The sequence below is a fragment of the Triticum aestivum genome, chromosome 5A (genome assembly GCF_018294505.1).
Source record: "Triticum aestivum cultivar Chinese Spring chromosome 5A, IWGSC CS RefSeq v2.1, whole genome shotgun sequence".
Taxonomy (NCBI): domain Eukaryota; kingdom Viridiplantae; phylum Streptophyta; class Magnoliopsida; order Poales; family Poaceae; genus Triticum; species Triticum aestivum.
Window position 1 is genome coordinate 239,051,425 of NC_057806.1, and position 14,621 is coordinate 239,066,045.

Below are 14,621 nucleotides of genomic sequence, written 5' to 3' on the forward strand. Positions count from 1 at the left end.
TGTTATGCGGTCTGACCGATAAAAGATCTTCGTAGAATATGTAGGAGCCAATATGAGCATCCAGGTTCCGCTATTGGTTATTGACCGGAGACATGTCTCGATCATGTCTACATTGTTCTCGAACCCGTAGGGTCCGCACGCTTAAGGTTTTGATGACAGTTATATTATGAGTTTATGCATTTTGATGTACCGAAGTTTGTTCAGAGTCCCGGATGTGATCACGGACATGACGAGGAGTCTCGAAATGGTCGAGACATAAAGATTGATATATTGGAAGCCTATATTTGGATATCAGAAGTGTTCCGGGTGAAATCGGGATTTTACCGGAGTACCGGGAGGTTACCGGAACCCCCCGGGAGGTATATGGGCCTTAGTGGGCCTTAATGGAAGAGAGGAGAGGTGGTCAGGGCTGGGTCGCGCGCCCCTCCCCCCTAGTTCGAATAGGACAAGGAGAGGGGGCCGGCGCCCCCCTTCCTTCTCTCTCTCCTCTTTCCCCCCTCCCGAATCCTATTCCAACTAGGAAAGGGGGGAATCCTACTCCTAGAGGGAGTAGGACTCCTCCTGGCGCGCCCTCCCCTGGCCGGCCGCACCCCCCCCCCTTGATCCTTTATATACGGAGGCAGGGAGCACCCCTAGACACACAAGTTGATCCACGTGATCATATTCTTAGCCGTGTGCGGTGCCACCTTCCACCATAGTCCTCGATAATATTGTAGCGGTGCTTAGGCGAAGCCCTGCAACGGTAGAACATCAAGATCGTCACCACGCCGTCGTGCTGACGGAACTCTTCCCCGACACTTTGCTGGATCGGAGTCCGGGGATCGTCAACGAGCTGAACGTGTGCTAGAACTCGGAGGTGCCGTAGTTTCGGTGCTTGATCGGTCGGGCCGTGAAGACGTACGACTACATCAACCACGTTGTGCTAACGCTTCCGTTGTCGATCTACAAGGGTACGTAGATCAAACTCTCCCCTCTCGTTGATATGCATCACCATGATCTTGCGTGTGCGTAGGAATTTTTTTGAAATTACTACATTCCCCAACAGTGGAATCAGAGCCTAGGTTTTATATGTTGATGTTATATGCACAAGTAGAACACAAGTGAGTTGTGGGCGATATAAGTCATACTGCTTACCAGCATGTCATACTTTGGTTCGGCGGTATTGTTGGACGAAGCGGCCCAGACCGACATTACGCGTATGCTTACGCGAGACCGGTTCTCCCGACGTGCTTTGCACAAAGGTGGCTAGCGGGTGACAGTTTCTCCAAATTTAGTTGAACCGAGTGTGGCTACGCCCGGTCCTTGCGAAGGTTAAAACAGCACCAACTTGACAAACTATCGTTGTGGTTTTGATGCGTAGGTAAGATTGGTTCTTGCTTAAGCCCGTAGCAGCCACGTAAAACATGCAACAACAAAGTAGAGGACGTCTAACTTGTTTTTGCAGGGCATGTTGTGATGTGATATGGTCAAGACATGGTGCTAAACTTTATTGTATGAGATGATCATGTTTTGTAACCGAGTTATCGGCAACTGGCAGGAGCCATATGGTTGTCGCTTTATTGTATGCAATGCAATCGCGTTGTAATGCTTTACTTTATCACTAAGCGGTAGCGATAGTCGTGGAAGCATAAGATTGGCGAGACGACAACGATGCTGCGATGGAGATCAAGGTGTCGCGCCGGTGACAATGGTGATCACGACGGTGCTTCGAAGATGGAGATCACAAGCACAAGATGATGATGGCCATATCATATCACTTATATTGATTGCATGTGATGTTTATCTTTTATGCATCTTATCTTGCTTTGATTGACGGTAGCATTATAAGATGATCTCTCACTAATTATCAAGAAGTGTTCTCCCTGAGTATGCACCGTTGCGAAAGTTCTTCGTGCTGAGACACCACGTGATGATCGGGTGTGATAGGCTCTACGTTCAAATACAACGGGTGCAAAACAGTTGCACACGCGGAATACTCAGGTTATACTTGACGAGCCAAGCATATACAGATATGGCCTCGGAACACGGAGACCGAAAGGTCGAGCGTGAATCATATAGTAGACATGATCAACATAGCGATGTTCACCAATGAAACTACTCCATCTCACGTGATGATCGGACATGGTTTAGTTGATTTGGATCACGCAATCACTTAGAGGACTAGAGGGATGTATATCTAAGTGGGAGTTCTTTAAGTAATATGATTAATTGAACCTAAATTTATCATGAACTTAGTACCTGATAGTATCTTGCTTATTCATGTTTGATTGTAGATAGATGGCCCGTGTTGTTGTTCCGTTGAATTTTAATGCGTTCCTTGAGAAAGCAAAGTTAAAAGATGATGGTAGCAATTACACGGACTGGGTCCGTAACTTGAGGATTATCCTCATTGCTGCACAGAAGAATTACGTCCTGGAAGCACCACTGGGTGCCAGGCCTGCTGCTGGAGCAACACCAGATGTTATGAACGTCTGGCAGAGCAAAGCTGATGACTACTCGATAGTTCAGTGTGCCATGCTTTACGGCTTAGAATCGGGACTTCAACAACGTTTTGAACATCATGGAGCATATGAGATGTTCCAGGAGTTGAAGTTAATATTTCAAGCAAATGCCCGGATTGAGAGATATGAAGTCTCCAATAAGTTCTATAGCTGCAAGATGGAGGAGAACAGTTCTGTCAGTGAGCACATACTCAAAATGTTTGGGTATAATAATCACTTGATTCAATTGGGAGTTAATCTTCCAGATGATTGCGTCATTGACAGAATTCTCCAATCACTGCCACCAAGCTACAAGAGCTTTGTGATGAACTATAATATGCAAGGGATGAATAAGACTATCCCCGAGCTCTTCGCAATGTTGAAAGCTGCGGAGGTAGAAATCAAAAAGGAGCATCAAGTGTTTATGGTCAACAAGACCACTAGTTTCAAGAAAAAGGGCAAAGGGAAGAAGAAGGGGAACTTCAAAAAGAACAGCAAGCAAGTTGCTGCTCAAGAGAAGAAACCTAAACCTGGACCTAAGCCTGAAACTGAGTGCTTCTACTGCAAGCAGACTGGTCACTGGAAGCAGAACTGCCTCAAGTATTTGGCGGATAAGAAGGATGGCAAGGTGAACAAAGGTATATGTGATATACATGTTATTGATGTGTACCTTACTAATGCTCACAGTAGCACCTGGGTATTTGATACTGGTTCTGTTGCTAATATTTGCAACTCGAAACAGGGACTACGGATTAAGCAAAGATTGGCTAAGGACGAGGTGACGATGCGCGTGGGAAATGGTTCCAAAGTCGATGTGATCGCAGTCGGCACGCTACCTCTACATCTACCTTCGGGATTAATATTAGACCTAAATAATTGTTATTTGGTGCCAGCGTTAAGCATGAACATTATATCTGGATCTTGTTTGATGCGAGACGGTTATTCATTTAAATCAGAGAATAATGGTTGCTCTATTTACATGAGTAATATCTTTTATGGTCATGCACCCTTAAAGAGTGGTCTATTCTTATTAAATCTCGATAGTAGTGACACACATATTCATAGTGTTGAAACCAAAAGATGCAGAGTTGATAATGATAGTGCAACTTATTTGTGGCACTGCCGTTTAGGTCATATCGATATAAAGCGCATGAAGAAACTCCATACTGATGGGCTTTCGGAACCACTTGATTATGAATCACTTGGTACTTGCGAACCGTGCCTTATGGGTAAGATGACAAAAACACTGTTCTCCGGTACTATGGAGAGAGCAACAGATTTGTTAGAAATCATACATACAGATGTATGTGGTCCGATGAATGTTGAGGCTCGTGGCGGATATCGTTATTTTCTCACCTTCACAGATGACTTAAGCAGATATGGGTATATCTACTTAATGAAACACAAGTCTGAAACATTTGAAAAGTTCAAAGAATTTCAGAGTGAAGTTGAAAATCATCGTAACAAGAAAATAAAATTCCTACGATCTGATCATGGAGGAGAATATTTGAGTTATGAGTTTGGTGTACATTTTAAACAATGTGGAATAGTTTCGCAACTCACGCCCCCCGGAACACCACAGCGTAATGGTGTGTCCGAACATCGTAATCGTACTTTACTAGATATGGTACGATCTATGATGTCTCTTACTGATTTACTGCTATCATTTTGGGGATACGCTCTAGAGACGGCCGCATTCACGTTAAATAGGGCACCATCAAAATCCGTTGAGATGACGCCTTATGAACTGTGGTTTGGCAAGAAACCAAAGTTGTCGTTTCTGAAAGTTTGGGGCTGCGATGCTTGTGTGAAAAAGCTTCAACCTGATAAGCTCGAACCCAAATCGGAGAAATGTGTCTTCATAGGATATCCAAAGGGAACTATTGGATACACCTTCTATCACAGATCCGAGGCAAGACTTTTGTTGCTAAATTCGGAAACTTTCTGGAGAAGGAGTTTCTCTCGAAAGAACTGAGTGGGAGGAAAGTAGAACTTGACGAGGTAACTGTACCTACTCCCTTATTGGAAAGTAGTACATCACAGAAACCTATTTCTGTGACAACTACACCAATTAGTGAGGAAGCTAATGATGATGATCAAGAAACTTCAGAACAAGATACTACTGAACCTCGTAGATCAACCAAAGTGAGATCCGCACCAGAGTGGTATGGTAACCCTGTTCTGGAAGTCATGCTACTAGATCATGATGAACCTACGAACTCTGAAGAAGCGATGGTGAGCCCAGATTCTGCAAAATGGCTTGAAGCCATGAAATCTGAGATGGGGTCCATGTATGAGAACAAAGTATGGACTTTGGTTGACTTGCCCAATGATCGGCAAGCAATTGAGAATAAATGGATCTTCAAGAAGAAGACTGACGCTGACGGTAATATTATTGTCCACAAAGCTCGACTTGTTGCAAAAGGTTTTCGGCAAGTTCAAGGGATTGACTACGATGAGACCTTCTCACCCGTAGCGATGCTTAAGTCTGTCCGAATCATGTTAGCAATTGTCGCATTTTATGATTATGGAATTTGGCAGATGGATGTCAAAACTGCATTCCTCAATGGATTTCTGGAAGAAGAGTTGTATATGATGCAACCAGAAGGTTTTATCGATCCAAAGGGAGCTAACAAAGTGTGCAAGCTCCAGCGATCCATTTATGGACTGGTGCAAGTTTCTCGGAGTTGGAATAAACACTTTGATAGTGTGATCAAAGCATTTGGTTTTATACAGACTTTTGGAGAAGCCTGTATTTACAAGAAAGTGAGTGGGAGCTCTGTAGCATTTCTGATATTATATGTGGATGACATATTACTAATTGGAAATGATATAGGATTTCTGGATAGCATAAAGGGATACTTGAATAAAAGTTTTTCAATGAAAGACCTCGGTGAAGCTGCTTACATATTAGGCATTAAGATCTATAGAGATAGATCAAGACGCTTAATTGGACTTTCACAAAGCACATACCTTGACAAAGTTTTGAAGAAGTTCAAAATGGAACAAGCAAAGAAAGGGTTCTTGCCTGTGTTACAAGGTGTGAAGTTGAGTCAGACTCAATGCCCGACCACTGCAGAAGATAGAGAGAAAATGAAAGATGTTCCCTATGCTTCAGCCATAGGCTCTATCATGTATGCAATGCTATGTACCAGACCTGATGTGTGCCTTGCTATAAGTCTAGCAGGGAGGTACCAAAGTAATCTAAGAGTGGATCACTGGACAGCGGTCAAGAACATCCTGAAATACCTGAAAAGGACTAAGGATATGTTTCTCGTTTATGGAGGTGACAAAGAGCTAATCGTAAGTGGTTACGTCGATGCGAGCTTTGACACTGATCCGGACGATTCTAAATCGCAAACCGGATACGTATTTACATTAAACGGTGGAGCTGTCAGTTGGTGCAGTTCTAAACAAAGCGTCATGGCGGGATCTACGTGTGAAGCAGAATACATAGCTGCTTCGGAAGCAGCGAATGAAGGAGTCTGGATGAAGGAGTTCATATCCGATCTAGGTGTCATACCTAGCGCATCGGGTCCAATGAAAATCTTTTGTGACAATACTGGTGCAATTGCCTTGGCAAAGGAATCCAGATTTCACAAGAGAACCAAGCACATCAAGAGACGCTTCAATTCCATCCGGGATCTAGTCCAGGTGGGAGACATAGAGATTTGCAAGATACATACGGATCTGAATGTAGCAGACCCGTTGACTAAGCCTCTTCCACGAGCAAAACATGATCAGCACCAAGGCTCCATGGGTGTTAGAATCATTACTGTGTAATCTAGATTATTGACTCTAGTGCAAGTGGGAGACTGAAGGAAATATGCCCTAGAGGCAATAATAAAGTTATTATTTATTTCCTTATATCATGATAAGTGTTTATTATTCATGCTAGAATTGTATTAACCGGAAACATAATACATGTGTGAATACATAGACAAACAGAGTGTCACTAGTATGCCTCTACTAGACTGGCTCGTTAATCAAAGATGGTTATGTTTCCTAACCATGGACAAAGAGTTGTTATTTAATTAACGGGATCACATCATTAGGTGAATGATCTGATTGACATGACCCATTCCATTAGCTTAGCACCCGATCGTTTAGTATGTTGCTATTACTTTCTTCATGACTTATACATGTTCCTATGACTATGAGATTATGTAACTCCCGTTTGCCGGAGGAACACTTTGTGTGCTACCAAACGTCACAGCGTAACTGGGTGATTATAAAGGTGCTCTACAGGTGTCTCCAAAGGTACATGTTGGGTTGGCGTATTTCGAGATTAGGATTTGTCACTCCGATTGTCGGAGAGGTATCTCTGGGCCCTCTCGGTAATGCACATCACATAAGCCTTGCAAGCATTGCAACTAATGAGTTAGTTGTGAGATGATGCATTACGGAACGAGTAAAGAGACTTGCCGGTAACGAGATTGAACTAGGTATTGAGATACCGACAATCGAATCTCGGGCAAGTAACATACCGATGACAAAGGGAACAACGTATGTTGTTATGCGGTCTGACCGATAAAAGATCTTCGTAGAATATGTAGGAGCCAATATGAGCATCCAGGTTCCGCTATTGGTTATTGACCGGAGACATGTCTCGGTCATGTCTACATTGTTCTCGAACCCGTAGGGTCCGCACGCTTAAGGTTTTGATGACAGTTATATTATGAGTTTATGCATTTTGATGTACCAAAGTTTGTTCGGAGTCCCAGATGTGATCACGGACATGACGAGGAGTCTCGAAATGGTCGAGACATAAAGATTGATATATTGGAAGCCTATATTTGGATATCGGAAGTGTTCCGGGTGAAATCGGGATTTTACCGGAGTACCGGGAGGTTACCGGAACCCCCCGGGAGGTATATGGGCCTTAGTGGGCCTTAGTGGAAGAGAGGAGAGGTGGCCAGGGCTGGGCCGCGCGCCCCTCCCCCCTAGTCCGAATAGGACAAGGAGAGGGGGCCGACGCCCCCCTTCCTTCTCTCTCTCCTCTTTCCCCCCTCCCGAATCCTATTCCAACTAGGAAGGGGGGGGGGGAATCCTACTCCCGGAGGGAGTAGGACTCCTCCTGGCGCGCCCTCCCCTGGCCGGCCGCACCCTCCCCTTTGATCCTTTATATACAGAGGCAGTGAGCACCCCTAGACACACAAGTTGATCCACGTGATCATATTCTTAGCCGTGTGCGGTGCCACCTTCCACCATAGTCCTCGATAATATTGTAGCGGTGCTTAGGCGAAGCCCTGCGACGGTAGAACATCAAGATCGTCACCACGCCGTCGTGCTGACGGAACTCTTCCCCGACACTTTGCTGGATCGGAGTCCGGGGATTGTCATCGAGCTGAACGTGTGCTAGAACTCGGAGGTGTCGTAGTTTCGGTGCTTGATCGGTCGGGCCGTGAAGACGTACGACTACATCAACCACGTTGTGCTAACGCTTCCGTTGTCGATCTACAAGGGTACGTAGATCAAACTCTTCCCTCTCGTTGCTATGCATCACCATGATCTTGCGTGTGCGTAGGAATTTTTTTGAAATTACTACGTTCCCCAACAGCCATGCCTAGCCCCGCAGGTCCTCGGTTTCCTGTCTGGCCTTCGCTCTTAAGCGAGGCCTTCGACTTAATGCGATCCCTCGCCATTACGAAGGTATCACCTCCAAACGACACCCAACCCGAACTAGGGGCTGAGCACAGGGAATTTTGCATCCCACCCACCACCCAGTTTGTAGCCACTATCGAGGACTTAACCGACATGCTCGACTACACCTTCGAAGACATCAACGACATGGACGACGTCGCCGGAGACAAACCAGGCCATGACCCGCCCTTTACGGGGCGTTGGACGACCACCTCCACATATGATGTGTATATGGTGGATACACCCAAAAAGGATGACGACGACGCCAACAAGGACCCAATTGAGGACAAGCCCACCGAGGCAGCACCAAAACATCGACATCAGCGGCGCCGCTCAAAGTCGTGTCACGAAAAGGAAAGCAATACCGGCACCGGAGACAATGACACTCTGGAGAATGCCAAAGACTCTGACAACCCCATCGAGCCCGCCATAGAGCAGGAGGATCGGGAAGATGGACAAATCAATCCAGATGAACTTGCCGAGAATGAGGATTCAGAGCATAGTAACTATCTACCGATCTCCAAGAGCAAGTTAGCCTTGGCAACGAAGATTTCATCATGCCAGAGGAACCCCTCGAGCAAGAACGCTTCAAGCGATAGCTCATCACAACTGCGAGGAGCCTAGAAAAGAAACAACAACAGCTTCAAGCCGAACAGGATACGCTCAACGACTGGTGGACCCAGGTCCTAGCTGCCGAGGAATATGGCCTCGAATGCCCAACAAAGAGTTATTCGAAGCATCGGCTACTACCACAATTCGATGATGAGGCCCTCGATCCAATACCGTCAAGATACGACAGCGTTGATGAACCAGACCGACCACCACGTGGGCAAGACTAAGCGGCTGCTTACGCCGAATACCAACCTGCACCACCTCGCCGTAGAGGCAGGAGGCGGCGGCTCCCGGATACACCTACGACTTACGCCAGGACCTGGACAATAGAGCCGGTCAAGCTAGATCAATCTATGGGTCAAGGGGGCGTGCCCCAACGCGAGAGGACGGCCATCAAGCTTGGCGCGATAGGCATAACCTCACCCGGTCCAAAAACCGAACACGGATGTCATCCGAACTCCGTCGTGACGTTGCCCGATACAGAGGCGTCGCACACCCCTTATGCTTTACCGATGAGGTAATGCAGCACCTGTTTCCAGAAGGGTTTTAACCCGTAAACATTGAATCATATGATGGAACGACAGATCCCGCGGTATGGATTGTGGACTTTATTCTCCATATTCACATGGCTCGCGGTGATGATCTCCACGTAATCAAATACCTCCCCTTAAAGCTGAAAGGACCAGCACGGCACTAGTTAAACAGCCTCCTAGAAAACTCCATTGGTAGCTGGGAAGAGCTGGAGGATGCCTTTAGAGACAACTTCCAAGGTACCTATGTCCGGCCTCCGGATGCCGATGACCTTAGTCATATAGTCTAGCAACCTGGAGAGTCAGCCCGTAAACTCTGGACCAGGTTCTTAATTAAAAAGAACCAAATCGCCGACTTTCCGGACGCCGAAGCCCTTGCGGCCTTTAAGCATAGCGTCCACGACGAGTGGCTCGCCCGACACCTCGGACAGGAAAAGCCAAAGTCTATGGCAGCTCTTACAGCACTCATGACCCGCTTTTGTGCGAGAGAAGACAGCTGGTTGGCTCATAGAATCAATAGTACTAGCGACCCTGGCACCTCCGAAGGGATGGCAACGGTAGGCCATGGTGCAACAAACATAAGTGCCGAAGCAACAATGAAGAAATGGAAGACACTGCGGTCTACGCCGGATTCAGTGGCTCTAAATCCAGTCAGCGGAAGAAGACATTCAAAGGAAATAAGGATGGTCCATCTAATTTGGACAAAATACTCGATCGGGCTTGCCAGATTCATGGCACCCCTGACAAACCTGCCAATCACTCCAACAAGAACTGTTGGGTTTTCAAACAGGCCGGTAAGCTAAATACCGAACACAAGGGGAAAGGGCCACCAAGCGAGGACGATGATAAGCCCCGCCCAACAAACACAGGGGGTTAGAAGAATTTTCCCCCTGAAGTGAAAACAGTGAACATGATATATGTCACGCATATCCCCAAGAGGGAACGCAAGCGCGCACTAAGGGACGTCTACGCCGTAGAGCCTGTCGCCCCTAAATTCAACCAGTGGTCAGCTTGTCCGATCACCTTCGATCACAGGGACCACCCGACCAGTATCCGTCATGGAGGTTCGGCAGCTTTGGTCCTCGATCTAATTATTGATGGGTTCTATCTCACTCGAGTCCTTATGGACGGCGGCAGCAGTCTTAACTTGATTTATCAAGACATTGTTCGTAAAATGGGTATTGACCCATCAAGAATCAAGCCTAGTAACACCACCTTGAAAGGAGTAATACTCGGCGTCGAAGCCCGCTGCACGGGCTCATTAACATTGGAGGTAGTCTTCAGTTCACCGGACAACTTCTGAAGCGAAGACCTGATCTTCGATATCGTCCCCATATGTTGTGGTTATCACGCAGTGCTAAGACGTGCCGCCTTTGCCTGCTTCAATGCAGTCCTGCATTATGCTTACTTAAAGCTCAAAATGCATGGACCTCGCGGCGTTATCATAGTCAATGGAAACATGGAGCGCTCCCTCCGCACTGAAGAGCATACCACGGTCCTTGCAGCCGAGGTACAGAGCGGCCTCATCAAGCCGAACACCTCATCGTCCATCAAGCCTCCGGACACTGTCAAACGAGTCCGGTCCACCCTGCAGAACGACAGCCTGGTTAGTCCAGCGCTAAACTAGCAGTCCCACCTCTGTCAATTGCCCCATCTAACTGCGGCATATGTACCGCGTGCACGTAATTACGCACTCAAAATACCTTGGGCAACGATAGAGGCACTTTGCGGACGAGGTCCATAATGCGGCTCGACCCTATTCAGACCTTAGACCTTTTTTCCCTTTCCTTTTTTCATACTAGATGACCCATTGCGCCAAATGGCGCACAGACCCGTTTAAAACCATGTGCTCGTTGAAAATATTTGAATTTTTTTTAATAACTTTTTGTTTGAGCATATGTTAAGAACTTGGCCTTTTGTATAAGTCTAAATGATTGTAAAGAGCTAAGCTCTCATAAAATGCAAGATGACAACAACAGAGTACAATTGTATTGTGTGCAACGACATCCAAAATTAGTTAGCTAATAAATGGTTTGAAAGAAACCAAACATTTCAGAGTGTGTATCCCACATCTCACTCTCCTAGAAAATGAACTCACAGAAAAAACAAGCCGCCAACAACTCAACGAAAATACAATTGATTTGATTCAACAACGGTAAGAGAAAATGAGTAACCTGCAAAGAAACAAAACGTTTAAATTAGTATTTTTAACCATACAAGAGTGTTGCAAGTAACTTTATACAAGAAGAAAAGGGCCAAAACCATAGAGTACAATGACTAAAAGTAGTAAATACATATGTTTTATTGCGTATTATTATTGTATAATTTTAAAATAATTATTAAATAGAAACTACATAATAGATTGAAATTCTTATGCATGTTTGCATGTTGAGCTGTATTTTTTCTGTATGGTTGTATGTTGAGGTGGACCTTTTTTCATCCATGTTATTTGATGAGGCGACATACTTACATGTTAAGAAAATTAGATTGATGAAGGCTAGCTATTTAAAAAAAGAATAGGTTAGAACCCATGATGACTTAATCACATATAGGACCCTGGTGGGCATTTTCAAACTTATAAAACCTGCTTGACACACCCATAATACTCTTAGGACCGATGGTGTACACTTCATCCAACTAAATGTAGTTTGACTACAGACTTTTTATGCTTGATGGATGCAATATAAAGCATACTTCGATTTCAGCTCAATTCCGGCAGTAGGTTAACGCACCAGTAATAGCCTTTTTGGGCAAATGTTACTTTAGACAACATGTACTAAGAAATAAGAACTCTAAGAGGTAAGCTTGCTTCTGGATGTAAACTCATGTATAAACAATGGATGAATGTAAAATCACAGTTCATCATAGATGGGAGGAGCATTTGTTTGAGCAGGTCCCTCCTGTACTTTTTCCAAGATGTCTTCAGCTGATACTGAGCATGATCTCTAGCATCAGCCAGCTTCCTTTGCAGTATCAACAGGCCAATGCATCTTGAGACAATGTACAGAACCACCAAGGAGAACACGAGGAACCCAATGGTCAGGATGATCCTGGAACATATGATAGCTAAAAACTGGACGACCCAAACAATATTGTCGTTACACAAGCAGAAACTTGTCTTGAAGATGGAAACCAAATGTTTATCGCAACAGGAGTAGGCATACAAGTTAAACCCATTTGTTCCACTTCTTTTGTTCTACTGAAATACAAGAACAACCACATCATAAATGATTGGTATTAAGGCTGGTTTTGAACTCTACAAGAGATTCCTACTACATACCCATTGAGAACATCTTTTCATTGCATTGTGGTGAACAAACCATGGGTGCGCATCATCAAAGAGCGGTGCCCTTGATATTCACCTTCAGCCTTTTGGAGAACACTTGTTGATTCATCTGCATAAAAAGAAATTAAAATTAGCTAGCAGCTTGGCCTTGATAGGTCTGGAAATGGGTTCGTACCACAGAAAAAGAGTATGTAGTTCTTATTCATATGGAAAACTTGAAGCACATGAGGCTCTGCAGCGGATTTCATCCCAGCCTTTGTCCTAGAGCATTTAGCAGGTTCGTTTTCATTGTATAAACATAAATTATAGAATGAAATAACAAATATAGCAGGCGATTCTTTAATTAGTGCAATGCGATTTCATTTTGGTCATATGAAAGAGTTATATCACCACAATTATTTCTAATTTCGTTACCACATTTCATAGTTCAAGGGAAGTTATCTTTTTCCCTGTTCTCTCCATACCAGTGGTGAACATCACCATGCCTGTCACCCATAGGGACATAACCCTCCATCACTGCACACATCCACTACAATTTGCAAGCATCCCCAGTGAGTACCACACTGTCTGCATATAGAAAGGAGGTGAGATCATGATTGATAAACTATGCGTGAGAAATCTATATTTGCCTTCCAGTTTATAGAAGAATAAGAAAGAGACTTAGACAGACTTTTACGCAATGCTCATTTAACCTGTGAAGGACAAAAATATTCCACCATGCATCTCTGAATGATGAACTAAACTAAATAAGATATATATGCAGTAAATTCATTCAAAGTAGAAAAGGGATCTTCACATAAGCTTCTTGCTGAGGACATTTCTTGACTGGAAGGTCACACTTGAACCCATTACACTTATAAAACCCGGCCCTGTTGTCATTTCAATTGCAAATTAATCATCAATAATGCAAAATAATTTATGACCAACAAATGATTTGGAGGAAAATATTGATAATGCAAATAAATACACACACGTAGGAAGATGCATCGCAATAGTCGTATTACTTGAATTTCTGACCTGGCCAGCAAAGTCAGATCATCATGGATAGTACACAATGCCACATGATTTTTTTGGATCACAGAAACCTGGCCTAAATACATCTGAATGATATAATCAATTTGTCGAAATGCTTGGCAGACATATGAAAAACACACATGAGTAAACAAAAATATATGATCGGTATCTGTATTTGATCCACCTGGGTACATGTACATCCTAAAAGCAACAATCAAGCTGCCATACGACCTGATGTGCAGCTTATCCTGTGATACACAGAACTTCACAAATCATCAGGACATCATGTATTAGAATACATGAGCAAGAAGACAAACAAGCTGACCACAATATAAAGCCGGTGACTGAAATGATCCGCACCACTACATCATTGTAATTGGTTCAAACCAGCCCCTAAATTCCACACACTGCCTCACCATATGCAAGTGAAAGGGCATAAACCAGAAAGTGACTGAACAAGCGATAACAAGATTGGCATACCTAGTTTGCACCTTGTATGCAGAGCCGGGGAAATGAGAAAGTTGAAGGCAGTGTTGTTGTGGAAATCGGCATAGACCTGAAAAGTAGTTATCCAGCTAATTAAATAAAAGACCTTGATTTGAGAATACAAGCACCCAAACCTTTCATTAACAATCATTTTGTTGTTAGTCTGCACCATATGAACCCAAAGTAAGTTTTCCCTTTTACTTTTGTTTTTTCATGCAAATGTGTAACAGAGAGAGGGTCTGAAAAGAGAGATGGTTCAGAAGAAAGAGAGGGCATAGAGGGGAAGGGGATTAACTGTGAGTGGAGGCGAGGACGAAGTCGCAGGGTCCGTCTAGTACGGAGGGGCTCTATACTAGCTGGGCTACTCCGAGACCTCGCGGTGCACGTTGCTGCCAGTGTGCTCCGAGGCATATACCTCCTATGCACCGGGCGCACGCGTTCCGAGCCATCGGGCACGCCATCCTTGAATGCCTGCGGTGTAACGCCCTCGATGCGGCTATATCTCCTACGTGTCGAAGCATGACTTAGAGGCATAACCGCATTGAAAGCAATGTCGCAAGTAAGGTAATC

At 44.6% G+C, this 14,621-nt stretch overlaps 1 long non-coding RNA gene across 1 annotated transcript; it reads right to left on the reverse strand.

Moving 5' to 3' along the window:
* Window positions 1-11,851: 11,851 nt before the first annotated feature.
* Window positions 11,852-14,621, reverse strand: LOC123102874 (uncharacterized). Its single transcript, XR_006449456.1, has 3 exons — window positions 14,347-14,621; window positions 13,016-14,121; window positions 11,852-12,660 (listed from the first exon to the last, which is right to left on the reverse strand). It is a non-coding gene; the product is annotated as an uncharacterized lncRNA (long non-coding RNA).